General features: G+C 46.1%; 1 protein-coding gene across 1 annotated transcript in view; it reads right to left on the reverse strand.

Moving 5' to 3' along the window:
* PAK5 (p21 (RAC1) activated kinase 5) overlaps positions 1–7,434 on the reverse strand; it is a 97,574-nt gene extending 90,140 nt beyond the window's left edge. Inside the window, exon 1 of the mRNA XM_064146115.1 lies at positions 7,151–7,434. The gene's annotated coding sequence lies outside the window, so the exon portion shown is untranslated. The remainder of the gene's footprint in view (positions 1–7,150) is intronic.
* Positions 7,435–13,532: the final 6,098 nt, after the last annotated feature.

Raw genomic sequence — 13,532 nt, forward strand, 5'->3', positions numbered from 1 at the left:
AAACAATAAACCATTTAAGCATTCTAATATTTTACTTACATTTCATGAAAAGTTCAATCACTTTTTGAAGCATAACTCTTTTCTGTCAGTCAGTTGTATCTGAGAGCCCTTCTGTGAGTAGCATGTAGAAGATTAATCGAAAATCTTTTAAATGTGTTTGTGGCCTGAATAGCCCAAGGAGGCAACACGCATTGTCCTCATAATCCTACCAAAAAGCCTCCTGGAACAGAGACTCTTCAGCTCAGGACCAGATAGTTTCGTGCCTTCAGAGTGGAAAAAAAAAAATCTAAACACCTGAAAGTGCTTTTCAAAAGCAATTACCATAATCCCTCCTGTTACCCAGAGGGAAGCAGTGGCACACGGAGGTTAAATCACTACTCAGAGGTGGCTCAGAGAGCAGCGCAGCCCAGATTAGAGCCACAGTGCCTCCTGACTTGTAGTTCAGCCCTGCATCTTAAATAGCTGCATTGCAAGTAATAAGCTCTGTCCCCTGCACATGCATCTGACTCAGGAAATGGGAAAGCTGGAGTTTAACTTAATGGTATGAAGAATTCTATGGAGAATCCCAGGAAAGAAATCTTAAGTTTTAACAACTATCACTCAAGCAACCTGTACAAAGGCAGAGAGGAAAGCTGCTGCAGATGTTACTGCTGCCAGTCTGGGAAGAGCAAATTATTCACATGCATCAGAGCATGTTGCAATTAAAGGTTTATAGGGGCTATCACCAGAATCATTCTTGTGACATTTATTTGTTGCAGATTTTGTTTGTTGGCATTTGTCATCTCCTTTATCACCACAGATCACTCCATGATTCCCATTCTATGGTACCTTAACAGGTCAGCAGCAAAACAACAAAACTTTTGTAAAGAAAAGAGATGAGTGTCATTGCATATTTTTATTTACCTTGTTATTTTGCATTACTGTGATACCTGACATGTGATTCTCCTCCATTGGAGGTGACCTACAGGTCTGCATCTATTCCCTTCCCTATAACTACAAAATCTCTTTTACTCTGCCAGCTGCCTGCAGCAGGGAACAATGAATCTAAAACAAAGTTGGAAAAAGCAAAATCTCTAGTGCTATTTCTGGCATTCAAGTTCTTTGGCTTAACCTATTTTTGGAAGAGTATCTTTGTTCAGCAAAATCAAAGCTCCCACCCCTGTGACACAAAAGCAGTGTATCGTGCTGCAGGTGGAGACATTTGCTAGCAGCAAACTCTAACAGCAGAGCTGGTTTGCAGAGCAAAGCCAGGATGGTCCAGAAGGAAAACGATAGAAGCTGAGATTTCACTTTTGCTCTCCATCACTCTGTGCCCCTGAGAAAGTAACACTGCTCCTCATTTGTGCACTTTTGCTATCCTCACCCCAGCACAAGGCATACACACAAACAGGATGGCTACAACATATGCTGTAAGCTCTCCAGGGTGAAAACACATCTTACTACACTTCTGTACACCCTCCAGTCCTACCAGGACCCCAATTTTGGTGGCTTGCGATGTATCGATATTAATTGGCGTGTACAGCTAATGTTTTACCAAAAACTGCTTAGGGGACAAGAAAGGTAAGAAATAGTAAACAACAGCTGAGCCTATAAAAGGAGAAGAGCTAAGCTTAATTCAGATGGTTTTAGTTTGTTGGTTTGAATTTAAAAGATATTCAACCTCTGTCTGCTCTGAGATGTCATTATCTTTGTACTACCACTAGATGCATATTTTAAACCCCATAGTTTTCTTATACTTCCTAGAATAGTTGGAAGACTTACAAAATATCTGACTTTGTAGGTCATGGCTGGCTTTGCACAACACAGCAGGAACGTGCACTTCTCATGTCACTTCATAAGCACTATGTATAGAGTTAACACTCCAGGGGGAGTAACCCTGAACCTGACCCTAGGGGTCTTGGCCCCTCCCCAGGGGTGGGCCACACTCCAGGTGATGGTTAGCCCCCTCCCCCCACTTCCTGGCCTATAAAACAGAGGAGCTTCCTGCTCCTTGTGCTCTTTTCCTTCGCTCCCTCTGGACACACACACACTCATACTGCATACCAGCACACCACCTGGCAGCCACGAGGCAGAGACACCATCACATTGCTCGGGTTGTATCCACATCACATTGCTCGGGTTGTATCCATCTCTTTTTTGTATTTTGCTGTTTTCCCTTCCTTATCCTTTGTAAACTCCCCTACCTGCAATACCTTTTCTAAGTTATTGTTAAACTTTTAACTTCCAAATCGAGTGAGATTGATTTATTTGGGTGTGCTTACCTCTTTCTCTCTCCCTATTTTTGGGAAAAGGAGGGGGAGGAGGGGAGGGCACTCTATAAATTCTCTAAATTGTCATTGGGTCTATTAAATTTATTAGTCTCTGGGAACCTGCATTTGAACCCAAGACACACTACTTGGACAGGGATAATTCTTAAACCTTTAAGGCACAAGGCTTGACTCATAGCCAAAGTTTTGTGGCAGGGTTGCAAGACAGCTGTACTTCCAACAGGCATGGCTGAACCATGCAAAACCCAAAAGCCTCAGCCCTGCCCTCAGAGTTGTTTCTGTCCAGCAGAGGGAAAAAAACAAAACCAAAACACCCAGAGAGAAAAAGAAAAAAGCTAAACATTCAATTTGATAAGAAAAAAAAAAAAAAGATTTATTATGTTGGTTGTGGAGACAGCCCTCCAAATGCAATGCTGAGCCCTGCTGGACTTGATGAAAGGCAGGCTGAAACACCAGCACTAACAGAAAGTCCCTTAAGAATCTGTGTGGCCTAATGGATTAAGTGCTTTAACTAGTTACCTGAACATTAACTATCATTAGAATATCATGAAATATGCTCTAAACGTTTGGGATTTCTCCTTTAAACGGCCTCACAATTAACTGGGTTTTGGTGCAGAGCTGATAAAGTTTCTGAAGCTGTGCAGTTTTCAGTTGTCTTCTCTTGAGAACAAAGCTCTTGCAGTTATGCTCGAACACACTTCATCATCACCTGAAGCTGAAATTAATGGAAGAAGCTGTCTAAAAAATATCAAGCTTTGTATCTGAAGGGAGCTACCATATGAAGTACCAACAAAACAAACGAATAACCTATAGGAGACTCTTGAGAAGCTACAAAACAGGACACTGGAGAGCAGCCAGGAGGAAAGGGACATGGAGATACTGGTAAATAGGCTGAACATGAGCCAGCAGAGTGCCCAGGTGGCCAGGAGAGTCAATGGCATCCTGGCCTGTATCAAGAACACTGTGGCCAGCAGGACCAAGAAGTTTATTCTGCCCCTGTACTCAGCACTGGTGAGGCCACACCTTAAGTACTGTCTAGTTCTGAGCCCCTCAATTCAAAAGAGATGTTGAGGTACTGGAACGTGTCCAGAGAAGGGTAACAAAGCTGGTGAAAACCCTAGAACACAAGCCCTATGAGGAGAGGCTGAGGAAGCTGGGGTTGATTATCCTGGAAAAGAGGAGGCTCAGGGGTGACCTCACTGCTGTCTGCAACTCCCTAAAAGGGAGGCTGTAGCCAGGTGGGGGTTGGTGTCTTCTCCCAGGCAACCAGCAACAGAACAAGAGGACACAGACTCAAGTTATGCCAAGGGAGGTATAGGCTGGATGTTAGGAGGAAGTCCTTGACAGAGAGAGTGATTGCCACTGGAATGGGCTGCCCAGGGAGGTGGTAGAGTCACCATCCCTGGAGGTGTTCAAGAAAAGACTGGATGGGGCACTTAGTGCCATGGTCTAGTTGAGTGAATAGGGCTGGGTACTAGGTTGGACTGGATGATCTTGGAGGACTCTTCCAACCTGGCTGATTCTATTCCATTCTCTATAGCAACTGAAGCTCAGTTGGTTGAGACATCCATCTTCTGAGCAAACAGATGTATAAACCAACTTTCATGCTTCAAATTGCTATTGAGAGCAACAAGACTGTATATAAATGTTTGATAGTTAGAATTGATGGGTCAAAAAACAGAGTATAGAACTATAGGATGGTAAAAAGCATACGACCTCCAGGTGTGGAGGATATCAGCCACGTAAAGTTTCCACGACAGCACTTCTGATTTTGCCTGTCTGCAGTCACTAACCACACCAAGTGTGAATGGCAGAGGATTCACCTGACTTTCACTGAAACCTGGCCAAAGCCCCCAACAGACCAAATGCACTGATTTCAGTTAGAAGCAAAGCAGAGCTGGCTCCAGAAATGCCTCAATGGCTACACAGCACATCACAAGTCAGAGACGCTAACGTCAGGAGCAGAATATCCCAAGGAGGTATTTAACAAGACTTATTTTGTTTGAGGCTTATGCATATGCCAGAAACTCTTCAGCTGCTGGTACCCACAAACACCTGTTAGCAGTTTCAACACATACCATCAGCCAGGCTTCTGTTTGCAGCTTTTACAAAGTAAACCGGTAAAACCAGAGTGAATTTACGTATTTGAACAAGCAGATGCCAAACACTTCACATTCTTAACTGCAGCAGCTTCAAAGCAGTAACTGAATTGAAGTGTCAAATGTGAGGACGGTCAGAGAAGCAGAGATGCAGGTGCTCTTCCGGTTTTTCTCTTTATGTTTTCCATACCTCCCCAAAACAGCACAGTATCAGTGACAGAGCTGTGCCAGTGTCACTTCTTAGGCTTTGGCCACAAGCCAGAATCCTCCTTGAACTCTGCTTCAAACCCAATTTACATGGCCCAACTGATGTCAACCAGAACACTCTGCCTCCCCCATTTCAGGACCAAATCTGGACTCAGGGGTGATGCTGATAAGGCAAAATTCACCGCTCCTGTTAACAAGAAAAGCTTCTTCTTGGCTAGCTGACTGACAGCAAGAATTGACAGTAGCAAGCAAGCTGTCTTTGCTATAAACTTGCTTGCTACACATTTCCATGCTAGAATCAGGCATCGTGATGCTGAAATTTCACTGAAGCCAAATATTCACCCACTGAGTATTGACAATGGATGAAGATGTCCAGAAAAACAAAGTGCCACTGGGAAGCAAATAGAGCTATCTATCAAAGCAATAAGGGAACTGAATGTGCAACGGGATCTACTAGGTCTGGCCCTGCAGGGGGTTGCAAAAGTGATTCACCAATGACTTTTATAAGGGATTCTCCACAACCGAACTGCCATGGTCTCCTCCCCATGCCACCACTTTTCTCCACAGAAATGACTCCTCTGAACCCTTCTGTTAAGTTCAGTTCAACAGTTGCTACAGCTGAATAGCACACACACACAACTCATGTAGCTCTCATTTCATTAGAAAAAAGTTAAAAACTACTCAAGTGAGTAACAGCACTTAGAGCTGCTGCATGAAAGTGTTCTAAAATCTTCTGATGGAAATGATCCTCTGCTAGAAAGCAGCATTTCACCTGGATCAAAACCATTTGTAAAAATGTTTGCACCAGGAGAAAGAAAGTTTAGCTTCAGCACTCTCCACATGAGCCTGAGCCTTTTCCCTCAATTCAAACTATGTTTTCACTCAGTTAAAACGTTTGATAGCATAAAAATATTAATTTCCTGATGAACAAAGACCTTTCAGCAACCTTATTTGAGTAACATCCAAAAAATCCCATGACTATACCACAGAAACAGCTAGCAAGGCAAACTACAATGGGTAACTCCTAAAGCTTTACCCAGCACAGCAGCTTCAAAAACAGTGCCCAGTCCCAAACTGCCTAGCTCCCTCCATCCCCACCTGCAACCTGGGAGAGCAGCTGCTCGCAATGAAGCAATCATCACATTCCTAACTACCATGCAGCACAAACAGCAACACTTGAGCTAGAAGAAATGAGCAATGTGAAGGGCCATTTTGTGAACCTGAAACTGAAATTGAGAAGCTTCCATAGCTTCTGCTCAGCGTTGCTGTCGGAAGCGCAGATGGCCAGGGAGCCCCATAAGTCACACTAAATCTGCTCCCCACATCGGAAGCATCATCCTCAGAGGACAGTCTCAGGGATTCCTCAATACCTCCAGATTCATCCTCCATACAACATGAGGTCTGTCCCTAACAGCAGCAGCAATGCTCACAGCTATCCACACCAGCTTTCATGCAAGGCAGAGGAGCATGGCTTTCTGTATCAGTCCTAAGCAGTGTCATTTAAAGTTTCATGGTACAAATGAAAGCAAGAAATTAGGAGCGATGACTCCCTAAGTGCAGCAAGAGCCACACAGATGCATCTCAAAACAGGTACCAACTCACTTCATTTTGAAATGCTAAAGCATATAAAAACTGATTCTACAATGAAGGGAAAGGCTCCCAGCAGAGTGGTCTCACTGTCAGCCCCTCTCAAGTCAGTGGGAATTTGATCCTCAATGGTAATGACAGCCCATTTGTTCTAACACTGAATATTTGGGAGGGGAAAAAATATCTATTGTTTCTTTCTGTTAACAGAGGTTTGGTGTGTAACAAAGAGGATGATCGGCAGCCTGCGTGCTGCTGGCGGCTTGGGAAACAATTCTCAAGGTCTGATCGATAACAAGAATAAAGCAGCTCTCCTCCGGTCTGAAGCGGGAGCGTTATTCGAGCACGGCAGTCACTATGCGGCTCGTTTTCTTCAGCTACGCTAATCTGAGGCTAATGAAGCTAGAAAGGGGATCGGAGTCGACTGCAGGCATTTTTACGTGCAAAATAACGGGTGAGCAGAGGTAGACAGGCGCATGAGCATCGCCAGGAGCGGCTGGACTGCTCTGGGCACCTGCTGTCTGGGTGAAACCCAAAGGAAGGTGGTAGTCACCCAAAGTTGGAAGCAACTTCTGAAAACACCCCTGACAAAAATCAGAATGCCTTTTAAAACAAACACAAAAGCCCTATCTTTGTGGCAACCCCGGCAAGGTATTTACAGCAAAATCACTTATGCCGATCCCCGAGACGATCTCTCGGAGCGGAGCCCGGGAGCCCTCGGCTCTCCCTGAGCCAGCCGCTCTCAGCAGCCCCCGCGGCTCTGCCCGCTCCGCACCGCTGGGGACGGCGATGCTCGCCCCGTGCCTTTGTCTCTCGGCCGCTGCCGGTCCGCTCTGGCCTCGCCGAGCCGGGCACTGGCTGCCAGAGGGGCAGCACCGGGGCGCGCCGTGCCCGCAACCCGGCAAGGTCGCACCTCCTGTACCGCTCTGCCCGATGGCAGCCATCGCCCCGCGCCCTGCACAAGTCCCCGCGCTCCTGTGCCGCCGCCCCTACCTCGGCCGCCGCCGCCGTCACACCGCCCTCAGCGCCATGTTCCCGCGCCGGCTACATCCGGGCCCGAGCCCGGACCCGGCCGCCGCTCCGCACCGCTCGGCTCCGCTCCGGCCCGCAGGTGCCGCCGCCCGCCCCCAGCGCTCCGAACCCAGGCGGGGCCCGGCTCCGCCCCGCAGCACCGCCCCGCCCCGCGCCTGGCTCTGGGCACGGAGCCGGCAGTCAGGGGCAGAGAAGGCTAGCACCTGTCCTCCGCCTCTGTCCTGCTGCTTTGTCTGCTTGTCGCCCATCCGCTAGCACGTCCTTCAAACCGCGCTCCCACCCGTGCCTGCGCCAAGAAAGGCACACACCCACCCTTGCCTGCACCAACCAATGCCTCCACCCACCCATGCACTCGAACACCCACATATCCCCCACCCCTGAATGCACCAACCATGCATGCACCAGTTTGTGCACTCCCCAGTGCATTCAGACACCCACATATCCCCCACCCATGAATGCACCACCCAGGCACACACAGTATCACAGTATCATCAGGGTTGGAAGAGACCTCACAGATCATCAAGTCCAACCCTTTACCACAGAGCTCAAGGCTAGACCATCCACCCATGACCAGGTGCTGGGGACCAATCTCGTTAAGGCAACCTACATCCTGTGTAATTTTGGTGTCTTACACCAGCAGGTTGTGCCTGCCTCGGAAAGCTGCTCTAACTCTGTCCTTCCACTTACTAAATCAGGAGGGATATGGTGGTACATGCTCACAGATGACCGCAAAGTGCTTTTTGAAGGCACCTGTAGCATATCCTCCAGAAGAAAAGATCTGAAGCCAGCATGAGTGATACACCCCTGCTTGGGAGAGGAGTGATCTCATACTTAATGACATTGAGTTAAACTTCATTTCTAGTTTCTTTTTCACTGGCTGCCATGCTGGGATGGGTAGGAGAAGGTGTGAAGGATGAGGCTTTCAAGGTACTCGGCCACTCACCTGAGGTCTAAAGATTTCCATATACTGGGCATCCCCTGGTACCAACGCAGGCTGGGAGGTGATAGGATTGAAAGCAGCCCTGCAAAGAAGAGCTTGAGGATACTAGTACAATGAGCCAACAATGTGCACTCACAGCTCAAAAGGCCAACCATGTCCTGAACTGCATCAAAGGCAGTGTAGCCAGCAGGTCAAGTGAGGTGATTCTGCCTCTTTTCCACTCTGATGGGACCTCGCCTGGACTACTGTGTCCAGCTCTGGAGTCCTCAACACAAAAAAGACAAGGACCTCTTGTAACTAGTCCAAAGAAGGGCCAGAAAAATGACCAGAGGGCAAGAGCAAGCTGAGAGTTGGGGTTGTTCAGTTTGGAGAAGGCTTCGGGGAGACCTTATTGCAGCCTATCAGTTATGAAAGGGGACCTATAAGAAAGATAGGAACAGATTTTTTGGCAGGGGCTGTTGTGACAGCAAGGGGTGAAGGTTTTAAACTAAAAGAGGGGACACTTAAGACTAGATAGAAGGAAATATTTTTGTATAATGAGGATGATTAAACACTGGCACAGGATAATTCCCCCCAAAACCATCCATGCAGGTGGATTAGACCTCAGCACAGAACTGAAGCCCTTCCCTAGTGCATCAGACTAGAAAAAAAATGGGATGAGGCAGTGAAGGTGTCCCTGTTCTGAGTCAGCATGAATGATGTGTGTCTGTAATGCAAGGTGTTGTGTGTCACATCTTGGCATGGCACAGATGGCTTCTGGCAGGGGAAAGAAAAGAAATCACACGTTTACTGCTTTGTCTCAAGTGTGATTTGGAGGAAATTGTCCCAGTGAATTGGCAAAATGGGCTGACGTCTGCCAAACTGCAGCACTGGGAGAGAGGCACTGCATCATTGTAAAAGCATCAAGGGAGGGAGGGAGCAAGTCCCCCTGCATCCCACATGGTGCTGTGAGAAGGGGTGGCAGAGATTCTGTCATGTGAATCCGCTAGGACTCCCACTGGAGGGAGGTGGACACATCTGTTGGCACTGGGAAATCCTATCCTGTGTATCTAGAGAGAGCTCTGGACTCTGTTATGATGGTAAAAGCCGATAAGAAAATAGGTATCTAATTTGGACATTAGTTTCTCCAACAAAGTCAAATGAACTACCTGAAGGATGAACTTTACTGAAAAATAGATGTATATCTGCATATGCGCACCCCAAAGCTTTTCAGAGGAGGTTCATTTTGCTTTTGGCTTATTCTTCCACATGATGGTCTGAATCAGAAATCTGGCCCCTTGACTCACTGCAGCTGTGGTCAGTGAGAAATGGTGCAAATGAAAACAAGAGAAAAAATGCAAAATGTTCTTTCCCCATCAGAATCAGAGTCTGGGATGATTATTTTTGTAATTTTGTCTACATGATTTGTTAAATGTTCAATGATTTTAAATTAAAATGGAATTGATGGCACTGTACATCATGGCCTATGTTTCTCTGTAGAAATAAACCCCTAGAAATTTTTGTAGAATCATAGAATCAGTCAGGGTTGGAAGGGACCACAAGGACCATCTAGTTCCAACCCCTCTGCCATGGGCAGGGACACCCTATTTTAGATTAAGTCATGTTGATGAAGTGACTGAAGTATCTGCTGAACCACCTGGATCAGGAGGTTCCTGAGACTGTTTCATCTACTTCTCCTTGGCATGCACAGAAAGGCCTTCCCTTCCATTCACTCCAAAACGTTGGAGATTGAAACCGAGGAGATAACAGGGACTGCACTTTCCCCTGCATGAGTCTTCATAAGCATTCAGTGATCAGAAATAGCCCAGACAGCTGTTAAGAGAAAGTGTTCTCCATGTTCAAAACGTCCACTCCAAATGCAGACCAAGTTTTGCTGATTGTACCTTTCCTCTGACCCCACCTGTCCATCATATTTAAGATTCTCGTGTGAATTAAATCAGAGCACAGTAACTAATGTATGTTTCTTGTTCTGCTCTGCAGTGGACCCTAACACAAATTAACCTTAAAATTAGCCATGTCATAGAGGCATAAACCATCAGTTCAGCACATAAAATGAAAAGTGCTAAGTAACTTTCAGTAAGTTTCAGTAGTTCCTTAGGAAAATTAATTTAAGAGTACAAATGAAGAACAAGAATAATTTAAATAATCAGTTTTGTGACTTCTGCTAGCTGATGTAAATCGTGATGACATTTTTTGGTCAAAGTCCCTCATTTAAATCAGTACCCCTTAAGGAGAGTTAAGCCTATGAACATAAACCCAAAGTAGTATAAAAGGCTCTTCAGAGAAGAAATAGCTTTCACAACAATACATCCAGGGCTGGAAGAACATGATCCCTCTTTTGCAAAAAGAGATGCAATTCTTTTGCACTAAGCTCTTAACCCTGTAAGAACAGCAGGAGCAGGGCAGTAAGTCCCAGGATGCAGCCACATTATGTCAGTAAAACTGAATTTGTGATCTGTGATCTTTTTCATTGTTAGAGAAGAAGAAGGAAGTGTTGCTGGAATAATTTAAAAGATGTCTCTGAATTCCCTAAACACTGCAGACAAGTATCTTGTCCAGCTATTCATCTCAGTGGCCGGCAGCAGGATGCCCAAAGGATGTTTGGTGGACTAGGCCTGTGCCACCCCAAGTACCACCGTGCTCCCCTCCAGCCCCTGGACTCTTTCCTAAATGCTGTTTAAGAGCCATGTCTCTGGCACCAGAGCAGTTAAGATCATAGCTCCACCTCAAATCTCCTCTAAACCAAAGATATCTTTGTTTTCCTTATCAGTAAAAATACAAGGACAAAAGCATTCATATTGAATTCACAGCAGATGTAGAAAACTGCACCCCACTGAGAGGTAGATGTGAACCATCAGCCTGTACAGGCATTTACATGTCCACCATCCACACTCCCAGTGCACTTATAATCCACAGTGCTTCCTACTCCTTTTCACTATAGGCAATTTGGAGTTGCTCTCTGCAACTCCAATGCCTCCCTCTGTTTGTGAAGGTAGCAGTAGCCTCCATCTCCATGCTGTCCAATGTTCTTCCTGCATTTCTAGCTTCTGGGCTCAAGCTCTGTGTGTTTCTGCCAGAGGAAGATTTCTGCACTTTCTGGAAGTATAGCATAGGATGAAGTCTTGAAGGCATGACTTTAACCACACTGAGAACACACATGAGAAGACAGGAAGAGAGCTGATATTAAACCTCATAATGGTAGATTTAAAGTTCTTGTATATTTCTAAGGCATATGGCATCTAGAATGCCTGGTTTTGCTACGGCAAATATCCTTATTGTTCAACCAGCCAAAGATACACGAAGATCTATAACTAGGAATATTTCTTGTAGATTTACACAGATTTATTCTCACACACCTCTGACTCTTCAGAGCATATTTCTAAGGGCAAAAATAGGTCCTAACATTACAGCACACAGAACAAGACACCCTGCAGATTTCATCCTCCCATGATGCTGGTTGCAGGACATTGCTGCTCCAACTCCAGGGATAACCCTGAGATGCAGGGCCAAAGTCCCTGCAACATGTCCTGAGCTCAGTGCTGTCCTGCCCAAAATAATGGCAGTGCTGGGTCTATGTAAGGCCCCAGTCACTGTTACCAGCCGCTGGGTTAAAAAGCCCACAGCATCTGCACAGAGGAGATATGATGTGTCTTATTGGTGAGTTCTGGGCAGATACTGTTCCAGGGACTTTGTGGCATCTATGATGAAGCTACAGAGATCTAAGTACACATTCATTTGCTCCTTTTCTTCTCCCAGCATTTTGCAAATCAGAATTATACCTTTGTGTCACACTGCCCTACAAATATGCTTCCAAAAGGCTGCCTTATTTCTTCAAAAAGCATTTCCAGGACTTAGCAAGGTCTCTCAGAGCCTTTAACTTTGCAGCTGGCAAAGTTTACAACATGTTTACAATACCCTGCATAATTTGGCTATGAGATAATGTATAGTATAGTTCTTCACTGGTGCACAGTGGGAGAAGAACAAGTGGAAAAAAAAAAGGTGATGTGAAGCCAAGAAAAACAGATGGTAGCGAGCTCTCCAAGGGGCAAGAATGAATAAATAACTGCAGATTTTCTTATTCTGACTGAAAATATATTGTCAAATCAATAACACAGATTTTGGGAAATGCAAACTAGCTCAAATGTGCATTTTTCCAGGATTAAACAATGGCACTTCATCAGGACTGGAGGTCTGTACTGCACATGTTCGCCTAAGTGAAACAGAGAGACGTAGAAATACCATTGCTCCCAAAAAGTTCTTGTTTGACTTCAAGGTTACATTTTACCCTTCGTGGAAAGTTCTGGTACAGACAATGAGCGAAATCTTTCAGCTGTCAGTCAGAGTGCCCCGACAGTTACCATGCGAGCTAGCAGCATTCTGTCTTTGACAATCCAATCCACAGCTGTGATTCTTAGAGAGCAGAACCTCCATTTTTATGGGCACTTTCCTGTGCCTGTCATTAGAGCTACAAGAAACTATTAATACATCTGTGCATGCTTCTGAAATGATTAATCGATAACCTTTTTCTTTCCTGACTACACCAGGCCAAGCTAGAGAGGCAAAAAGAGATGCTTAAAAATAGCCGAGTATACAAACACTCTTCTCTCTTCAAGCAAAATATTTTTTCACCTCTTTTTAAGTCACCCAGAGGAAGCCAAGCAACATACGGGATGCATCAAAGTTGCTCTCCGCGAATCTGTCAATCCGTTCCAGCGAGGCCGTGCAGCAGCCCCAGTTCTGCTGCGCGCACAGCCTCCCTGCGCAGGGGCTGCCAGCTGGCCCACGCTCAGCTCCTCACCCTGAGACAAGCCAGCTCCCGCCGCACTGAGCCACGGCCGCGCCAGCGGAGAGCTGCGAGGCGCCGAGCCTCAGGCGTCCTCGCTCTGCAGCCGCAGCGCAAAAGCAGTCTCAGCAGCACTGCTAATGCTCACTAAGTCACCTGCCGAGGGTGGTGGGTTAGAGAGCAGAAGGCATTGCAGAGTGGAAGGCGCTACAGCCCCTGATACAAGCAACCTCTTGACACAATGCCTGTAAAAGAGGGCTGCATGCTCAAGCCTTCCCACATTGAGTCTTCTCGGCTATGTCCAGGAATGGTGGATTTGGAGACTAACACAGACCAGACCCTGAGATTGTGGAAATCTCCTGGTGAAGCCCTCTGAGGAGCTGCATCTGCTTCAGCCCTTTGGGTAGAGGAAGCCACAATCCCTGAGGGGAGGATGAGCAATGACCTGAAGTCCTAGAGCACCATCACACAACAGCACACTGAAAATACCAGTTCTTCCTCACACATGAGATAAGGAGGCTCCCTTTTCACTTCTGCTTCAAAAGATCTGGACTCACAGGGTTGGTTGACTGTAAAACTTAACTGCCTTTCCCCAGCATGTCAATAACGCAAAGTGCTTC

The sequence above is a fragment of the Pogoniulus pusillus genome, chromosome 7, assembly GCF_015220805.1.
Source record: "Pogoniulus pusillus isolate bPogPus1 chromosome 7, bPogPus1.pri, whole genome shotgun sequence".
NCBI lineage: Eukaryota > Metazoa > Chordata > Aves > Piciformes > Lybiidae > Pogoniulus > Pogoniulus pusillus.